Consider the following 21809-nt stretch of genomic DNA (forward strand, 5'->3'; position numbering starts at 1 on the left):
TAACTTCTCTCGTTCGCTTTTCATTCATATACATTATGCACGATTCGAAAAAGGAGATCATTTGCGTCGACGCTCTCGACGTTATCAGCTTTGTATATATTTTTGCTACCTCGCCATTATACGTAACTTGGACGATTATCAATTAACTTTTTTTTTTCTTCTATTTCGAACGAGGCGCTGCTCGTCGAGCGATGAAACTTTACAAAAACGCCTAGCGCATAACAATGATACATATCCTCTCGGCTCGAGCGCGTACGCGTAATTGTCAACGTCGAGCAAGCGAGATCGCTGCATTATCGACTTTGGGGGATTGCCGGCACAGTGTCGACGTTATTCAACAGATAGTAGCACAATGCCAATTGCCGTCGGGATGAAAAGATTTTCCCGTTGTCTCGATTCAGCAAAATTTCCTATTGATGTATACTTTTAGTCGGAGGCTAACGTAACTTTTCGCCGCGCGGTGAAATGAAAATATATATTGTATCAAACTTTTCCTATGACACGCCCGAGAGCACAAAGTTTGCTCGTTTTTCGTTTTTTGGAGCACTTTCCATGATTTTAAAAGAGACGGATGAGTTTCGGAAAACGAGATATTTAAAAATAAGATTTTCAGCGCTCGCATCGATATACAATACATAAGAGCGTCCACGGTTATATAAACGCTCTACCGTAATGCCGTACGCGCGATCGCGAGGCCCGTCTCAATTAAAAGTTGCCCCGGCTATATATATATCATAAGCGCGCGCAGACAATATAACGATGGTAATAATAATTCCTCCACTGGCGGCTCTCGTGTAAGCTTCCCCCTGCTGTATAATAATATTATTATAATACACGGCAACAGCGGCAGCTACGCAGTCATTTTTCACCTCTCGGTGCACTTAATTGGTTCATTAAATTAATTAAATTCTCGGCGTTTTAGTGTTTCGCGCTCGTCGATTTCGCGTCGACCAGTAGTAGTAGTAGTAGCAGTAGAAACAGTTGTTGCGATTGTCGATTGTGCGTCGTTGTTGCTGCCGTGCGCGCGGGACTAGAGTAAAAAAAAAAAAAAATGAAAGGAAAAAGGAAATGAAAAAGTGAGAAAAAATAACAGAGGTGAGAAATACGCTGCCGCTCGACTGAATTATACGTACAATCGAGCCGATACTACACTGGAAAAGCCAAAAATGTTCGCTGGGGAGGACGCAAATCAAATCGTGCGCTGCTGTATATACTACGCGCGTTTTCGGGGCCGGGGAGGTTGATATAATTAATAATCGGTTATTGCATCGCGCGTTTAATAACGAACGCAGCTGGCTGCAGTGTGTATGGTTTTTGTATCAATTATAACGTCGTGGTGCAGAACAAAGAGAGCGTAATTTTTCGCACACGTTCGCGGTGCACCACCACCACCGCCACTTTTTTTTGTGCGCCTTCGAGCTTCGTTTAATCGCAATCGCATTGTTCGAATTGGTAGATAATTTTTGGACTCGTTTCGCTTTCGAATATAAGGAATCAATGGTAATACGCGTTTGTATGTATGTGACAAGAGAATATCGCTATATATATATATATCATAATAATAATGATAAGCTCGCTCGACTGGTATTACCAAATATCGCTGTTTGTTCAGCCGCAAGCACGAGGAGCTTCTCTCTCTCTCTCTCTCTTTTCATAAAGACTCGAGACTCTCGAGCGAGAAGCAGCAGCAGCAGCATCGATGCATTTATGCATGACGCGCGCATGGAATCGAGAAATAATATTTTTATATCCTCGCGATATACGCAAATTTTGCGCCCGCGAAAACCTGCTTTTATTATTATTGTTATTATATATATCGCGCGGAGAGCTTCTTCTTCGGCGCTTTTCTTTTGCAGCAGCAGCGAGTCTCTCTCTCGCTTTTGTGCCAACGACAAAAGAGCAATAGCAGTAGCAGCAGCGCATTGCGCGGGGGAGGAGGAGGAGGAGGACGAAATGAGGGAGTCAAGATGGCGCGCGCGAGCGACCCGGAGATCACATTGTATTGTTGTGTTCTCTCTCGCGAATCTGCCGAGAGAGAGAGAGGGACGAAATGAAGCCGATTGTTCGACCAGGGTGGCGTCATTATGAGCGCCTATTCAAAAAGTCATACAACGCCAAAATGAGCTACGCCGCGCGCGCGCATTCGAGACTTCGTCTTCTCCTTTTAGCTGCTGTTGCTGCTTGGCCCTTTTATCTATTGTGTATCCTCTATATACGATACTTTTGATTTTCATCTCTTCGAAAGCAGCCTTTTTACATCGCTTGAATGGTTTGTGTTCGTGTGTATGTGTGAGCAAAAGAGATTAATCACGTATATAGTTATTTCGTCTCATTATTGCGCTACTACAGAAAAATGGAAAATTGTGCTAAACTTGACCGCAGGGTTATATTTTCATCTTTCGTAATAAAAACTAATTGATGTAGGTTATTAGGTTTAAGTTAAAAATAAAAAAAAACAGCTGAGTTCTTACAAGTGATTCTATTGGTAAAAATCTACTTTACTAGGCTTGTATGTAAAATCAGATGTTAAGAAGTTATAGTAACCGATTCTGAATTTTATTTAAGGTAATTTTACATGGAATCTTAGTCAAAAATTAGTGTATCTGTGCTGATTTATTATCATTATTAATATAATTATTTTTTTTTTTACATCAACTATAGAAAAAAAACGCAAGCTTATGAAATAACATACATGAAGTTTGAAGAATTTACAAATTATGATTAACAATTAACATTTTAATACAGATTTATTGTTCGTGACAATTGCTCATGGTATTCATCGAAACGTCAGTAAAACCAACGTCCACCACTAGGTGGCGAGCGTACCTTTATCTGTAAATCTGCAAGTGGCAAAGTCAAAATAATTGTATAAGAATAAGCACGGTTCTCGTGAAGCTCTAACCATGTACTTTCTTAAAGGGAATATTGTCGTGGATGTCTAAAGATCGAGAAATCAGAAAAAATTGACCTAGCTCCCAAGTAAAATATGAAAAATCGTAGGCTTCCCTGCGTCAACGTTAGCTCTCGGCTACGGTCGTGTAATAATAGTCTTTGACAACCGGACACGTACACGCGCGTCGAAGATTCAATCGCACGCTCCCCGCGCTCGATACGATCGGCTACACTCAACCAGAAACTCGTTGAGTTTTTTTTTGTCGAATCCTCGAGTGTCTCACGTTATACTTTTTCGTGCATAAGCCAAAGATGAACCCGCTAAAGTCTACCGCGATTTTTATAATGGGCCCACTCGAGTGAGCATACATACTAGTATAAGTAGTAGTACTCGCCTCGATGAGGCTCGCTCGCGCGCGCTTAGCTTACCCCATAAATGTAACAAATCTTGGGCAAACATTGTCTCGTGCACACACGGCTACGTACTTTATTACACAAATCTCATGTCGATTTTCTATCTCTCTCTCTCTCATTTGCGATCGAGGAAGAATATAAATATATATAATTTATACGTGTGCGTGTGTGCGCGTTACGTATAAGTACATATATATCCGTATATATTATATATAAATTCGGGCCGAAATAGCCCCGGACACGAGAACGTTATGCTACAACAACAACAACGGAGGACCCATTTTCACCCCGTTTGCGACAAGACTACGGACATGTTTACGAGCTTGGATTTATAACCGATCGCTTCACGCTTCACTTGTCGTACAATACGTACCGGTGGAACAGAGAGAGCCACCCTTGTGTTTCAATGTATAAGCGTATAATACCTATCGATGGCAGAGAGCAAAGCAAAGCAAAGCAAAGCAAAAAGAAGTACATATATACAACAGCGCCGAGCCCCCCGTGGCAGAGCGAGAGAGTCGATTTCTAACTCGAATCGTGAATTGCCTGCCAATGTGCTGCGTGTGTCGCGCGAGTCCGGATAAATGTTTTTCTGTTTTTTTTTTTTTTTTTTGCTCAGCTTTGCCTATGTATACGTTGCGTAACGAACGCTGCCGGGCTGCTGCAGGTATTTTACGGATAATATACGAGATCGCTTTTATTTCCTTTATTTCGTATACATATTTATGTGCGTTATATATATATACGCGCCCGGGAATGAGCCTGATATGTATATGACTCGATTGTTGTGAAATTTTTTTCTTCGTTAGCGGCTCAGCTATGGCAGGTGAGTGGTTTCACACAGACTGGGCGAAGGAAAATATCCTCATTAACTTATACAATTATTTCAACTTTGTCACTTGCAGATTTACAGTTAAAGCAACTCGCCATCTGGTGGTAAAATTTAGATTTAATTGTGATTGAATTAGCATTTCTTATGGAAAAATGTTTTAAGTCCGCAATATAGATCTCTGAAAATCATTGGACACGATTTTTTTTGATTTTTCAATAAACTGATTATTAACGGAGGTATCATCATTTGAACATGGGCATGACATCACAATAATAGTATTCTTCCTGTTGTTTTTACTACAATAATTATGACATCAGGCTCATTGTTTCAAATGCCATATCGAAAAAATATATGTCTAATGATTTTCAGATATCTATATTGCGGACCTAATAGATTTTTTGATGAGAAATGCGAATTTTCATAAATTTTCTGAGCAATCAACGCAGAAAAAACATCAAATTTCAAGCATTAATTTTCAATCAAATGATAACGTTTTATTGCAAAAAGGAATGTACATTTGCCCTAAAATCAATGTGCGTAATTATGTAAAATAAGTAAATCTGCGATAATACATTATTTTTCAACTAAGATTTCAAGTAAAAGTACCTCGATCAAAACCAACGTCCACCGCTAGGTGGCGAGCGTACCTTTATCTGTAAATCTGCAAGTAGCAAAGTCAAAATAATTGTATAATAAGCACGGTTCTCGTAAATATGACAACGTGTCAACATGCTGTACTTTAATTTCAATATATCATTTTGTTTAATTTGAATTTATTTTGACAAAATCAATGATCACTGTCTACGCGCGAGTCTTACAATTTTCATCTCCGAACAAATATAAACAGTTTACCATCGCTCCTGCTGTGTACGACGATATTCGTGTCGAAAAAAGTATACCTGGTATAACGCGAGCGCGTGCGTGCAAATAAACCCCTCCCGCGGACAGTATAAACATATACAATTGTACATTCTGGCACTCGTCCGAAAATCGAGATCAATATTTATACTCGCCTGAAATCAACTTTTCCTATAGTCCTCGTTCGGACATTTTTTCTCCCGTCTTCTTCGAGAAGAAAAAAAGGGACGCACACGCGTGTGAAGCCATTAGGCGCTCCAGATCGCGCGCTCGCGCGCAGGTATTATATTAATGTAACGCGATGCATTTCAAATTTGACATTTTTCCAGCTATATGTACATACGTATATACGATCGATCGTGTCAAATTTCCTGCCTGCGTTTGGCGCGTCTGTATATTAAAAATGTATATCTCGCGCGCACACACACACACAAAACGTAGAGAAAATATCAAAATCAAAGCTCCTTTTCTGCTCGCCATTGTGTGCACATAATGTACAAACACTCACACGCACGATTGCAGTGGGAATAAGATATATATACAGAAAAACCTTCTGTGGATTGGGGTCTTTCCCGAGATCCGTGTGTGCGTGTGTGCATACTGCTGCTGCGGGTACACAATGAGACTCTCTCTCTCTCTCTCTCTCTCTCTGTGCACGATGAAATTTAAAGTGTCATCTTCTCGAATTGTGTGCGATTTCAATGAAGGGGACGACGACGCGCGCGCGCGAGAATCGAACGTATTAGTTGACAGTTTTGGTCGGCGCTGTTTGTATTTACCGTTACAAATGACATTTCGTGTTGATTTTCTCGCGCGCTCTCCTTTTTCGGACCCCCTCGCGCCCGCGCGTGCATTATATGTATGATATAGTTTTATTTTTTTTGAATCGCTGACATTCGTAATCGTTTCGAAATTTTCTGCAAGATTTTTCCTTCCTTACTGCCGCTACGCGCGTCTCATGGTTTCCACGCACGGCAGGCTTTAACAGTCGAAAAAGGAGTATTTACCATTTACAGCGCGTGCATAATAATAAATGAGAGTGCGGGCGAGGGCGACAACAACGAAAAAAAAGGAGCAAAAAAAAAGCGCCGTATAAAGCGCGCGCGCGACGAGCAGCAGCAGCAGCAGCAGGCAGTAGCGGAGCTTTAACAATTTCGGTCCTCGCGCGTGAATAAAATCCTCCTTGCGTGAAAAAAGTTAAAGGTGTCGTCGGCGCCCGTCGAAGCGCGCCGTAATCAATTCTGCGTACTCGCGCGAGCGTATGTAACGTTTCGCGTCGCGCGCACTGCACTGCACACGTACGTACGTACGTATTATATACAGAGCGAACGAAGGAACGGAAAAAAGTATAAAAAAAAAAAAAAAAAATTTGCGCGCCTAGCTAATACGCGCGCGCGGGGAAAATAAAATGAAGTACAAAAAAAAAAAGCTCGCGTCGTCTATCTCCCGGATAATACATTTTCGATCTCTATGTTGTGCATACGATAATGTAATTCTGACCTCAAAATCATCGCGATATACTCTGCGTATAAAAAGTACGTAACGTAAGAATTACGCGTTACACGCGTACTATACGCACGGAGATCGTGCAGCTATATATACATCAAGCTCCAGTACTGTAATTGGCCGCGTCGAGGCGTGTACACCTGCAGCAGCAGCAGCAGCTCGTGAGAGAGAAAAAGCCCCTTATATACTCAGCTCATACTGTACTTTATGCCGAGAGATAGAGCGAGCGAATCGCGTTGCCAAGGTCCGGGTGATCGCCTCCCTACTCTCCGCGAAACACCGCTTGCATATATACAGACGGTGTACACGAGCATGTATATAGGTACTTCCGCCTCGAGAGAGAGAGGCGCGGGGGCGGGAGGAAAATGTATACGTACATACGAGAAAAGGCGTTATTATCATCATTATTATTATTATTATAACTGTGTGTGTGTATGCGGTGCGTGCGCAAGCTTCGCGGATCCTTGCCGTACGTGCGAGATAGAGAGAGAGAGAGGGGATTCGAGCGAATTGCGAGCGAAGAAAAGGAGGAGGAAAGTGCCAATTGTATATACACACACTATAACACACGTATGTACGTATATACGAACGCAGTCGCGATTTATAATCCGCAGAGACGCGAGAGATGGCGCGACTATGGACTCTTTTCTCGCTTTTCTCGGGCCGTGGAAGGACATCGATTTACAAAAAATTTAACTGCTACGTGTTTTTTTTTTTTTCAACTTTATTAAAAAATTGAAACATAAAAAGAAAATGATATTTTTAATTGTTTCAAAGCGAACGGCGCAGCAGTAGAAGTAGAAGAGTCAGGCAACGTACGTATAATTCAGTCGACGCGTACAGTAAGGGCCTTTTATCGTTGTTAGGTGCTGCTGCTGCCGCTGCTGCTGCTGCTTTATGCGCACGCGAATTCGAGCTCGCTTACGCGCGAAATCCATTGTCTTTTCTTGCCGCTGCCAACTTCCGTGGCACGTATACTAGCTAGCTAGCTAGCTGCTGCTGCCAGGGCGCGTGTATCAGGCCACGAGCTCGATAACAATGATATAACACACAGCGCGGCGGCAGCGCGGAGGTATATACAGTACCCGGGGCGCGACAACGACGTGCAATAGTAATTGTATTTGTTCGTTTCTCTCCTCGTTCTCTCTCTCTCTCTGCCTTTCGAGCCTGTGTATGTGTGTTTCGCAAAGCCTGAGTAATACCTCCATCCGTTATGCAGTGTACCGCTGCCATTTTCTTCTTGTGTGCGTGTGTGTGTATGCGTGCGGTAATGATTTTCAAAGTCGCTCGCGTCGGTGCACAGAGTACAGTACAGCTCGTCGCGTTCGCTATATATATATACCGCCGCTGCCACCGCCGTCGTGTGTTCGATTACAGTTCTATTTTCCATTGTATTATCGTGTCGTACCTCCGAGGAGAACTTTGGCCTCTGCACCGCCGCAGCCGACAATGTGGGCTATAACGAAATCGTCGCTTGTACATATATTGTAACGATCGCCTCCCCCTGACATATAAGCAGCAACGGCAGCATACATTGGAAAAAGAAGTAGCATATATAGAAGAATAAGACGTTTGCACGACACAACAGGTGCAGAGAATGCGCGGCACCGCACATACGATGGGCGCATGAATTATTATATAGGAGATTTTTGCGCACCGTAGCGTTGCTGACTTTCATTCACGCGTCTGGCGTATACAATAATAATACGCGCGCACGCATTGTTTACAAGCTTCTTCTTCTTTTTTTTCTCTCCCTTATTCTCTCTTTTCTGCGCGAATATATGCACATACGTACGCATTATTATACACGAGTTTCTTTATCTCGGGGGCTCTCTTCTCTCTCTCTCATGCTCGTCTTCCGTTGATGTATTTCTCAGAGATGTACATAGAGCTTTGTTATCGTACAATAACGCAGGCACTAAGATAACACCGTACGGAGCGCAGCAAGTGCGCGACTGTTTCGGAGGCTCTTTTCTTCTTACACGCGTCCTCCTCCCTGGGCGCGCGCGCAAGCTCGAGCTGCGAAAGAAAAAGCATCGCGTATTATTATTATTTTTTTGTGCACTCGCAGATGCGCACTGCACATTGTGTACTTTATGCCGCCTTTCGTATATGTATCGTTGAGTTTGCACAGCTCGAGGTATTATACGCACGAACGATGATAACCATCCGGTTATCGACCTTAAGTCGCTCTGTGTGTGTGTGTGTGTGGTGTGTACAGTGCAATACGCGCTGAAAATGTTTTTTTTTTCTTTTTTTTTTTAATTATAAACGCGAGCTGCCGTTTCATTGCCGCGCTATTATATAACGTAACGATCGCTTCCGAAACTATCCGGTTCGATCCGACATTCACTTATCGGACACGTATTGTAATAATTTCATTTCTATATCTATTTCTTCGCCACTACAATACGACATTTTGACAACGATTACGACGATTACGATAAAGATAACCGCAATGATGCAACGAGGATGACTTACCATTTTCATTGTTTACAATTACATTTGTATATACGTACGCTCGGGTACGATATCGTATATACTCGCGAAAAGTCGCGATACTATACGTACGCGTTTGTGTGTATACACGGCGTGAGTGGCGCATATCATACGTGAGCAAGTGCACGTTATAACGAGGCCGGTGTACTTGCTTAACGCGGACTGCACTTGCGGAGTGCACCGAGTCGCGCGCACAGGTGCGGTGCACCATTGTACGTACGCGAGAATCTCGCGCACCTTTCTATTCTCTTCTCTCTCTCTCTCTCTCTCTCTCTGTTTTTAATGGCACCTTGCGCCTGGTTGCGCTCGCAGACTTTCATCGTGTGTGTGTGTGTGTGTGTGTGTGTGTGTGTGTGTGTGCGCGCGCGCAGGTACGCTTGAAACAGAAGGTGGAAGAGAGAAAGAGAGGGAAAAAGCTGGAGGAGCTGTCGAGGCAGTGAATTTTCACGCCTGCGTCTCTGTATACGTGGGAGAAAATTGCTAGTTTTCGGGGATTGCGAGTTAATACTTATTTTAAAAAAAACGCTCTTGGTGCACAAAATTACCTTTAATTTGGTGTATGTAAAAAGTCTCCAAGTTCCCTAGAACCGAAGATACAGCTATTTGAAGTTTTATTGAACATTTAAGTATCATGTCAACTGGTCTATGAAAATGACAGATTTAATGCTTTGATTCTCAGTGAAACTTCAAACGGCTGTATCTTCGGTTCTAGAGGATTCAGAGACTTTTTATGTATCTCAAATGAAAGGTAATTTTGTGTTGCTTCCTCATAGAGGAAGCTCTGTGATAGGCTCGAAAACGAGATTTTGAACTAGACCTCGTAGGACAATTTGGTTTATATATTTGGAAACTACATTGAATTACCAACAAATGTCTGTATGTGTGTGTGTGTGTATGTAACCAGTGTAACTTTTGAACGGAGACACGCAGCGCGAAGTTGTTCGGCTCGTTTTGAAGGATTTTTGTGTCGTAAGAAGCGTCAAAAACTTATTTTAGGATCCACTGAGTAGTTAAAGAGTTATGCTTCATTGTATCGGGATGAAAAATGGTTTTTTTTGAAAAAAAATTTTTTTTCGATTTTTTTTTCAGGTATAAATGAAGGAATTTTTTTTTTTACGGTAGAATGGGAGCAGAGCAGTCAAACTTTAATTTAAGACCAAAAAAATAGAAATTCACCGAATATTTTTAAAATTAACGACTCGAAATGAAAAGTTGTTTTTTTTGCTTCCTCATGGAGGAAGCTCTGTGATAGGCTCGAAAACGAAATTTTGAACCAGACTTCGTAGGACAATTTGGTTTATATATTTGGAAACTACATTGAATTACCAAAAAATGTCTGTATGAGTTTTTGTTTTCTCGGCCTTTTGGCTAACATAGAAATGTAGGTAGTATGTGGTGGTCCTGATGGTCGTGATCTACTGGTACTTAGGACACTAGACAGTAAATCAAAATTTAAAAATACGAAATTACACGTTAATAACCGATGCCTTTTGTTAATATTATTTTTTATGAGGAAGCTCTTTGCCAATAAATTGGCAGCGGTTTTAAGTTTGTAACATGTAAAGATCTAAGGCGATACTCTGCTTTAGGGGCCTTTTTTGCACGTTTTTCGACATCTATTAGCGTCTCCAGGGCAAACCAAGGCTCAAACCATCATAAAAACTTACAATGAAGTAGTTGGCATGTTGAGGAAGCTTCTTAAATAGTTATGGAAAGGAAAGTCCGGATCATACTTGATTAGATTTTGTGTTTTTTGTTTTTTCTCGATTATTTCGATTGTTGAAGCCTCCAGAGTGCTCAGATCGCTTCGGGACCCATTTTTTCTGAAAATTTGGACGAATTCCAACAAAAACCTCCTGGGCACTTTTACTTTTGAGTCATTCTACACTGAGTTAGAGCTTATTGAAATATTTGCGATCTTTGATAGATTGGGGAAAAATGCGAAAAAGGCCAACTCTGGAATTCTGAATAAGGGTGATAGAAGACCTCAATCGCTCTATACATTTTTTTGTACATTCCTGACATCCCAAAAAATGTTTTCATTGTAATAGATATAGAAAAAAAATTTTGACCGGTTGAGTTGACAGAGAATCGGCCAAATACATGCAAACGTACACTTTTCTAGACCTCCACCAGTTCATGATACCGCCACCGCGCGCTTGACGCTGCAGCGTGCGTGCACATCTATACGAATATCGAATTGATCTAATCGAGTGTTTTTTTTTTCGAAAAAGTGAAAGTGTAACTTCTACCATATGTTCTGTATAACCTCTATAGCACATGTAAAGGCAGTGGACATTACGACGCCACAACGTGAACAGCTATAGAAGGTTTTCATCGGGAACGTGTATGTTTTGTGTGAAAGAACAAAATTTTAAACAATTGTGTTGTGTGTGACTGTGTAGAACAATGGCCCAAGACAACCAAAACTCTTTAAACAAATTGAAGAATTGGCAAGGTATAATTTCGTTTTATGATTTTTGTGTCTTAGTCGAAGAGTGGCAGGGTCAACTTCCTAATCTTCGTGAAATTATTTCGCCCGAAGAGATTGATTGGTTTCTGACTCTGGAGGCAGAAAGACTTTTGGACCAAGACGCCCAAGAGGCCCAAGAAACCCCCATAATCCGATTTGTGATGGATGCTGGCTACAAAGACGAGCCAAAAGTCGATAAAAACGGAAAGCCTCTTTTACGCCGCAACACAGCTCTTCATTATCTGGCTGAAATAGACTATTTTGACTCTAATATCAAAATTTTTATGAGACATCTTTTTAAAATTTACAACAGATTCGATATAAATTACACCGACCAATATGGGTACACACATTTCCATGCGGCCTGCAAGGGTGAGTTTACCGACATAGTCAAGAAATTCCTCGAGCTCGGCCAGGATCCCAACCAACTCTTGCCGCTAACGGCCGAATCGCCTCTGTACTTGGCTGCGGACCTGAAGAACAAGGAGATGGTTGAATTGTTGCTAAGAAATGGTGCCAATCCGCATTCAATCAACAAGCAGGGACGCACTCTTCTGCATTGTATGGAAGAAATTGGACTGACTGAGTTGTTCTTCAACGTCAACGACAAAATACATCAGCTGGTGCGAGTCGATGTTCGCGACAACGAGGGTAACACACCTCTGCACAGGGCTTTACGCTACGGTTACGATGAGGTGGCCGAATTGTTGCTGAGAAAAGGCGCCGATCCGAACTTGCCCAATAAAAAAAAATTAACAGGTCTGCAGATCATGTTCGAAAGAATTTACTCCTTCGATGATGACTTGTTAAAGATATTATTCGAGACAAGCGACGAACAGCATCGGGTGGTAAGAGTCAATGTCCAAAACGAACTGGGTAACACTCCATTACACTTGGCTCTGAAACGTCGTGAGAAGAAGGCACTCGAATTACTGCTGAGAAGGGGTGCTGATCCGAATACGGTCAATGGCGACGGATTAACATCTGTGCACATTATCTGCCAGAGACGTTACGACGACTTGGTGAGGACATTCTTCGAGACAAACGACGAATTGAATCAAACATTACAGATCAACGTCCGGGACCAATTGGGCCGGTCACCCCTTCAATTGGCCGTGGTGAATCTCGAGCTTTATACTGTTGATGCTCTCTTGAATCGTGGCGCTGATCTGTCCAGCTTTGTTTTTCCTCCCGCGAGTCAATTCTACGAAAGATTCAATTCATATAGTTTATCTGAATATGAAATTACGTATACTAAATTGATACGAGCGTCTGGCTTACTGGGCATCGTCGACATCTTAGAAAATTGGGATTACGAACTGAACCGAAGCGATGCCTTGACAATTATGTCGTTATTTGACGAGTACGAACTTCTCGGCGGGTCGAACGATTTTTTTCAACATTGCTACACTGACGAATATTTCGTGAAAAACGCGAAAAGAATAATGATAAATTCGGACTTGTCGCTCTACGACCTGATCCAATTACCAATCACAAAAGCGGGGAAACTACTCACATATCGGGACTACTACGAGTTTGGACGATCTAAACAATCTTTTCATCTTCCCTACTGGTGTCATCCGACTTGCGCCAAGTATCTATGCGAAATAATGTCCAGGAGATTTTTTCGCGCTTGGGCGCTGTTATCTTTCATGGAGCTGGTACGATATCGGCTGCCACTTGAGATCTGTGAGATGATCATCGACGATGAACTCGAGAACAAGAATTTATACAATATTTGCTTGGCAACTACAGTCAAGAAATTGTGGTGCAGTAATTTTTTGTCTGTCAATAAATTTTGCATACTTTTTTAATAATTAAAATGAATAAATATTTTAAAAAAAATGAGTTCTGATTTTCTTATTTATACAAGTACAAGATCATTTGATGCAAATACGTTTGAAAAATAATGTAAGTATGATGAACGTCTTCAGAATTTCGCAATAATCTTTGTTATGCTCTAGGATGAGCTAGGAGGCTTCAATCAAAAATATGGAAGGGCCGAAATTTATTAAAATTTGATAAGAAATTCAAAAAAAATATTTTAAAATTTTTTTACCGGAACCTTCGGATTCCAGGAACTTTTTTTGTTAAAAATAGCGTTTTTCATCTCTAGAAGCTATCACTTTTAATTAAAAAGTCGTAAAAAATGTGAGATTATATATTTTGATGAACAAAATAACAAAAAAATTTTTTAGATTTTTTGAGGCTTCGTACCGACCCACAAAAAATTATTTTCGTGGAAAAAACTGTTTTTCAGCTGTAGGCCTCAGCGGCATGAATGAAAAATTTTGAAAAAATTCAAGGAATCGTTTTTTGGGGACAAAATTTAAAAAAAATTTAATCCAGTCTGGTATATCGAACCATTTCACCGAAAATAAAATAACTTATATTTTCAATGATTTTTTCTGAAGCACTCAAAAAATCTGAAAAAATTTCAAGGTTGTTTGGATTGTTGAAAAATACCTTCATGGATTTTTTTATTACTTCAAGGCTTCAGAATAAATATAAGTAGAAAATAGACGTTTATAACGGGGTGGGGGGTAGGAGGGGGTCTAAAATTTTAGTTTTGGGACCATTTTCAATGTACCATATCATACCAACATTTCAGGAAAATCCGTGGACCTCGTCCGGAGGTTTATTTAAAAAATTCTGAATCTGACCCATATCTAAATATTCTTCTGATAAATCCTTGCACGTCTAAAAAAATATTTTTTATATAATTAGTTATTTTGTACATTTATTAAATCTAGTATCATTTCATCAATCATTTAAATGAAAAATCGATATGCTTATCTACTTATAAAAAAGAGAACGGCCGAAAAGTGAAGCCGCGTAAAACGACCTCTGATTGGCTGACACTGACGACGACGCCCGACGCGAGCCGACTCTATACGAGTGTCTGTGCTGCTAACTGTCAACAGACAGTTAGTACTTAAGTAACTTCAAAATACGAATGAAAAAATTGACGCGCGCGAAGCGCGTTTGAAACTTTCAATTTGTGAATCTTAAACTAACCTCAAAACACAAATAAAAAAATTGACTCGCGCGGAGCGCGTCTTAAACGTCTAGTTGCACTAAAAATTAACATTAAGAAGGTTCTACACCAATCATAACAATAGTACAGCGAAGCATCTGTCTGTTTCTTTCTCGAGGCATCTGCCTCCTTAAGAACCGCAATTTAAGGCTCTTTATTTGTAGTGCTTAATGATGCTCGTCAGCAATCATAACAATAGTACAGCCAGGCGTCTGTCTGTCTCTTTCTCGCATTAGGCAGACAACCGCTCGCACTATTCAATGATTTTACGCACATTTTGTTTAATTACTCATTAGTTAGTTCGATAAGGGGTAATTTCTAACATGCCAATCGAAAGGTAGTGACTTGAAGCATAACATACTCGTTTTTGGTTAAGATCTGTTGTTTAATAAAAAAGTTATGGCGTAAAATTTATGAAATTATGATGGTCTCCTATAAGAGCCCATGTTAAATTTGCTATTTTCAACGGCTTCGTTCTCAAAAATTAGTACGGTAACCCATGTTGATATTTCTACAGCATATGAAGGGCACTTTAAATGACATTACTGCACAATTTTATAACCATCTTTTGTTGACCCGTTTTACTGATGAGCCACCTTAAGACGTTAATAAGACATTAAGATTATGAAATCGAGGTTCTAAAGACTTGATTTTTTTTCAATCGGTCTAGAAAACATGCATATCATTAGATTTAGAGCCACTCAGAGACGCTCATATCAGAAACGTTGCTATTAGAATTAGACTATTTCTACATAACTTGGATTCAATCGCTATACAGCCATAGTACGCATCGAACGTGTTTATCGAATTGGTTCTTCCTTTTTATTTGTTTCAAATTTTCGAAAAAAAAAAACTTGACTCGATCGAAAGCCAATTTTTAGATTGCACAATTAGTTAACCCGAATTCATGGTATTAAAATTATTTAGCCCGAAAATTCATAGTATTAAACGTGGACTTGTAAGTTAGTGAAGTAATTGAGTCGATTCGATGTTAGTACGGTCGATTGCATCGATAAAAATCTAGTAAACTACAATCAGTCTAATCGCTACTCGTAACTTTATCTCGCGCGATGCACAAATTAAAGGCGTTTGGCTCGGTCAAACGATGTTCTCTAACGATTAGAAAGTGTAAATTCAAAGAATAAGTATAAGAGACACTCGAGTCGCGCGCTACTTTCATTACAACTGTCTTATCTCATAGTTTCGGCCATGTGTCTTTTTTATACTCTATTTATATACTCTCTTATATGGATCGTATAGTGTGTTACCCGGCAGTACACGTTACGACTCGACCGAGTGAACACAGCGAAGAAATTCCGAAATACGCGGCGACTGTGTGCTGTGTGTGTGTGTGCGTGTGCGTGCATATATAAGTGCGCGGCCGGAACAATGGCCGAAGACAGCCCCAGCTGTCTGGAAAAGTTGAAGGTCTTGGCGAACAGGATCGACTGGTTGCGCGGAGACGAGCGAGCCGAATTGCTTCGCGAACTTCGCGTCTTGATCGAGCAATGGCAGGGCCCGCTTCCGGATCTCCGTGAATTTTTCTGGCCCGAAGCGATCGATTGGCTCCTCGTGCAGGACGTGCCGAGTCGCCGCGTGACCAACGACGAGCTGGACGACGACGACGCAGCCGTACTCGTCGTGGTTCGATTCGCGATCGCCGCCGGCTACAGGGACGAGCCCGAGGTCGATAACTGCGGCCGGCCGCTCTTGCGCCGCTGCACGCCGCTGCATCACGCGGCCAAGCGCTGCCGCGGGCCCGGCCTGAGGCGCGTCCTCGAGCGGCTCTTCGTGATATACGGCGCGCGTAACAATTACGTCGACGCCGAGGACGAGTACACGCACTTTCACCTGGCCTGCGAGTACGGCTGTGCGGACGTCGTGGAGAAGTTTCTCGCGGGTGCAGGCCGCCGCCAGCACCCGATCAATTGTTTCACGCGACGAGCCGGCGACTCGCCGCTGCACTTGGCACTGCGGATGAGGCAGAAGGAGGTGGCCGAGCTGCTGCTGAGACGAGGCGCCGATCCCAACGTGGCCAACAAGAGAGGCCGAACTCCTCTGCACGAGGTCTGCGACGATCTGGAATTGGCGGAGATGCTCTTCGAGCTGGCTGGTCGTCGGATAGAGATCGATGCCCGTGACGACGTGGGTAACACGGCGTTGCGCTTGGCTGTGGTGCGCGCCGACGCGAAGGTGGCCGAGCTGCTGCTGAAACGCGGAGCCAATCCGAGCTTGGCCAACAACAACAACCGCAGGTGCCCTCTGCACTTGATATTCAAGCGAAGATCCTACATCGAGTTGGCGAGGATGCTCTTCGAGGCCGCGGGCTGCAAGAAAGTCCGACTCGACGTGCAGGACAAGGAGGGCAACTCGCCGCTGCACTTGGCCGCGGCGTTGAGGCGCACGAGGCAGATCGAGCTGCTGCTGAGACACGGCGCCGATCCGAATTTGGCCAACGCGAGGGGCTGGACCTGTCTGGACGTCTGCCTGAGGCACGACGACAGCCACGATCGTCGCGCGATCAAGACATTCTTCAGGTGCTGCGACGAGGAGGGGCGCCGGCTGCGGATCGATCGCGCCAGCTTGAGGTGCGCGGTGACGAATTATTTGCCGGACGTGCTCGATCTGCTGCTGGATCACGGCGGCGCCGAGCTGCTGTCGCGATGCGGCGACTTCGTTTTCCCCCGCGCGGCGGAGTTCGTCGAGACGAGGGGCACGCGGCGCTACAACGGCTACGATGCCAAATTGACCGCGGCGTCGGGCCTGTTGGCCTGCCTCGAGGCCCTCGAGGCAAAGGGATACCGGACGCGGCGAGACGACGCCCTGGAGATCGTGTCGCTGTTCGACAAGTGGAGATTGTTCAAGCGGGACGAGGTGGATCTCGCCGAGCTTCTACGCACCGACCGGAAGTTCGAGGGAGCGGCGAGGCTGACGCAGATGGCACCGGGCCTTACGTTGCACGATCTGTTCCAGCTGCCGGCCGAGGAGGCGGCGGGACTGCTCGGCCCGAGGGACTACCACGAGCTCGGCCGAGCGAAAAAATTATGCTGGAGGCTGCCACACTGGTACGGCAAGGCCTGCGACAAGTACCTGTGCCGGCTGATGTCGAGGCGATTCTTACGCAGGTGGGCGTTGGACTCGTTCCGGGTGCTGACGCAGCGCGATCATCGGCTGTCGACTGCCTCGGCCCAACGAGTCCTGGATAACTTGGAGAGCGGAGATTTGCGGAATATTTGCTTGGCTACCAAGGTCCCGGTACAAGAACGTAATAACCATGGCGCGGGAGATCGATTCATAATGATATATTTCGCGTTTGTAATCGTTCAATATTTGTTTAGAAATGTTGTTCCCTCTCTATTTGGGTATTTTTATTGATTATTGAAATAAATAAATTTTGACAAAGTAAGCTCTGATTTTTTTCATTAATATTAACGTGATGATTTCATTGTATACCATGTCATTCGTGACAGTCAAAAAAATTAAATGAAAACAAAGTATGTACTCTTGAATTGCACCTTAAAAAATGAAAATCCTGAAAATCCTGAAAATCCTGAAAATTATGGTTCTGCAGGGTCTCAAAGTTGGAATTTGATTTTTCAATTTTATGTCCTAGGTTGAATATGGAAAAATTGTTGAGACATCATTTTTAATGTAAAATTGATGAGGAATTCAGATTTACTGTCATAAATCATATTCATATTCATAAAAGTCAAAAAATAAATGCGTTCGTATCCATTGATCAGGCGAATATTGTAATATGTTCATCAATACATTCAAATACAACTTTTGATATAGTTTGGTGATGGTTGAAACAATAGAAATCAATTGAAAGTATGTTAAAGGTAAATAAAACATTGTTTTTCTCTAATTTCCCTAGTTGATAGTTAAATATGTTTATATTTCACTCGATTGAACGAAAATAATCCGGAAGCTAATTTTGTATCAATTTTGTTCTATGGCGTCTCGAAAACTACAGAAAAGTACCCTGTTCTACTCAAGCGTAAAAATAACTTAATTAATAGAAAAACAGCTTCGTACCTCATTGAAAAGTGCCATTACGAGAGAAACGATTTTAAATGTTTTCTTTCCAATTTTTTAAAAAATTCAAAAAGAAGTTCAATTTATTCTTATCCTTTAAAAATAAGGTATCTGCATGAAAAAAAATCATTGAAATAATAACGTCATACTAAAATATACGTATCAAGGAATGTGGGATAAAAAAATCAACAATTTTTAACAGTCAGGTAATTTTTAATACGAGAATAAAAATCAAAAAAATTTGAAAATTATTTTGAACTCCACAAACGATTTTGATTGGTCCGCATAACTGTGACGTCATACTTATAATGTAAGTCGGCTGCTGCATGTAATTTGAATACCTGTATACACGCGTCTACTGATAAGTATGACGTCACGGTCCGCTCGCACAGCCTCGAGAGCTTTCGGCGTGTTTTCGGCCGTTTATTTAAGTTGTATTTTTTGAAACGATAAATTTTTAAATAAAAACGTAATGAAAATTGCGACTAGCAATTGTTTTTTTTTTCAATCGCTGGCGAGAGCCGAAACACGGGTTTCAGAAAATTCCTGCTAGAGCCAACAAAATGGGTCTTAAGTCTTATAAAAATATTTTTTTTATAGTTTAATATGTAAGGAACAATACCCACAAGGTCCGGAATGAATAAAAATTATAGTTTAAAAAAAAAAATTTAAACAGTGATTTTTTTTACAATTTGCAATGGGAATGTCCCCTTAATGTAAAAAAAGAAAAAAGCGTTACCCCTTAAAACACTCGAGTGTCATCATAAAAAAAAATTGAATACAACGAATAACTGTTAAACAATGATAACCCCTAGAATAGTTATAGTTACATCTTAATAATATATGCTACACATATATACGTTACGTTGAATATCCGCGAACACAAGAACGCGACTCCATTGTGTCTCTCTACAGCTATACACGTTATTATGCAGAAGTTTATCGCGCGCTCGCAAGCAGCAGACTTTGGGCTTTTACGCGGGCGACGCAACTCGCGGTACTTACCTTTCTAGTATTTCGCGCCGTCAAAAGCCGAGAGAGAGAGAGAGAAAGCACACACGCATGACGCGTGCATATACTTCGTATACGAGGCAGTTGGCGCGCGCGCGGCTCCTTTACAAATTTAACGCCAAAAACGCGTAGTTACATACGAGTAAAAGCAGCAGCAGCTTTATACCATGTACATGAACTTGGCAGGAGGTGTGGCTCGACGTACACGCTGTGTCAGAAGAGCTGCAGCGGGAAATCAGAAATTCGCGCTGGTGGTGGGTGCACTTGAAGGCAAGAATCATCTCTCTCACTCTCTCTCTCTCTCTCTAGCAATCGAGAGTGCGCGATAGTAAACGTATAATAATAATAATAATAATAATTATAATAATAATAATAATGATAATAATAATATAATGCTCACGATTTCCCGCGAGCGTCTCGCGCATTCGCGCGTGCATCATGCAGTAGTGCGCCACTGTGTATATGGTACTTTTTATACCAGCGATTATTATCATTATTATTACTTGATAAATACGATTACAATACAAAACAGACCCCTCCCCTCCTTTTCGATCGCGAGTATGTGTACTATGGACTAGAACTTGTTCTTGGCACAATTGTACTTATACATACACACATACTCTTGTATATTGTATATATTATATCATTTTCATAACGGGCACGTGGCGGACTCTCTTTGTAAAACGTCGTCGATATATATGTTTGTCAACGATGCCTGAACAAATACTGCCTCTGTCGTGTCTGTGTGTGTGTTTGTACGTGTACCGGCTTTTTAAGTATATTAGCGGAGAAAGAGAGAGAGAAAGCGAACACTCGATGCATCGTTGCCTGGTTTCTTTGTATTTCTTTGTGGAAATTATTATTGTTATCATTTTTTTTTTTGGAATTAAAAATAAAAATATTTTCGATCGAGCTAATGAGCTTGCAAAGCTCGCGAGCGCGACAATACGATACACAATGCCATTATACATAGAATACGTTGCTGCAATTTTTCCACGTTCGCGTGTGCCATTATTATTAAATATACACAATTGACAATTGCCATATCACCCACGCGCGTGTATATGCCGAGCTTTGAATACCGACAAAGACAAAGAGAGGACGCATTTTGTGGTTTACTGAGCAATTGTCGCGTCAATTTATACACACACTCGTGCGGAGCTTCTTTCTTCGATCGAACAGCAGCAGCATCAGTAGCAATAGCAGCAGCTTGGACAAAGCTCGATGGTGCGCGCGGGGGGCGGGCCTGCGGCGCAGAAGAATAACAATATACACAATATATAAACGTAATATAATGTAAAAGCAAATGAATGCCGGCGTGGCCGTCGCTGCGCTGTGCGTATAATATTATAACAGACTCCGAGAGAGTTATATATTATTGCATTATAGAGCATCGAGAGACGCTGAAAAGACCAAGAAATTTTCCCTTTTCAGTCGAGAGTCGGAGAAAAGTACTCGATGCAAATCCCCGGCATTATATATACGCGGACTGTGTAATTTTATTCCGCGCGCGTGATTCGGCTTCCACCATCTTGGCAAGTGTTAGAGAGAGAGAGAGAGAGAGAGAAAACTAAGAGACTCGTTAAATCATTTCCATGATAATGAAGGAGTCTTCGTCTCTCTATCTCTCTTTCTCTCTATGTTGCGGGGGGGCCAAAGTGTGTATAACGATCGCATATTCACGAGCTCGCTCGCTCGAGGGGGGGATAAAACGACAAAATCATCCGCTTGTTGGGCTCAGTAGTATATAGTGGTATAGTACGTAAACGGAGACGCGCCGGTCGCGATGACGGGCCAAGATATTTCGGAATATAAATGTAATTCTGGACGACGACCGAAACAATCGGACGGTGTCTTAAGTCAGTCGATTTGTAGTCGAGATAATAATATCTAAAAGCTCCGGTTAACGACGGTGGTGGGAGGGGGTTAAGCTCATCGCTAAATACACAGCAGCAGCGGCGGCGGTGCTTCGCGCGCCGGGCCAGCCTCTTATACATCGTGCCTAGATGTATTGTACGCATGCGATATTACATAACGTATGCGCGCCACCGAACGAAGAGAACCCTTGTGGCTGTCTGTCTGCGTGGACGCGAGTTGAGCAGCGGCAACACACATATTTCACGGCCGACGGAGCATCGTCGTCGCTCGTTTGGCCCTTGTACATACACACACACGCAGTTAGCAGCAGATTTTGAGGATGCCGCGCTTGTCTCGGGCAATCATATTCGTCACGTGCGCGCGGCTTTATC

Source organism: Trichogramma pretiosum, unplaced genomic scaffold (assembly GCF_000599845.2).
Source record: "Trichogramma pretiosum strain Unisexual culture from Peru unplaced genomic scaffold, Tpre_2.0 scaffold39, whole genome shotgun sequence".
NCBI classification, from domain to species: domain Eukaryota; kingdom Metazoa; phylum Arthropoda; class Insecta; order Hymenoptera; family Trichogrammatidae; genus Trichogramma; species Trichogramma pretiosum.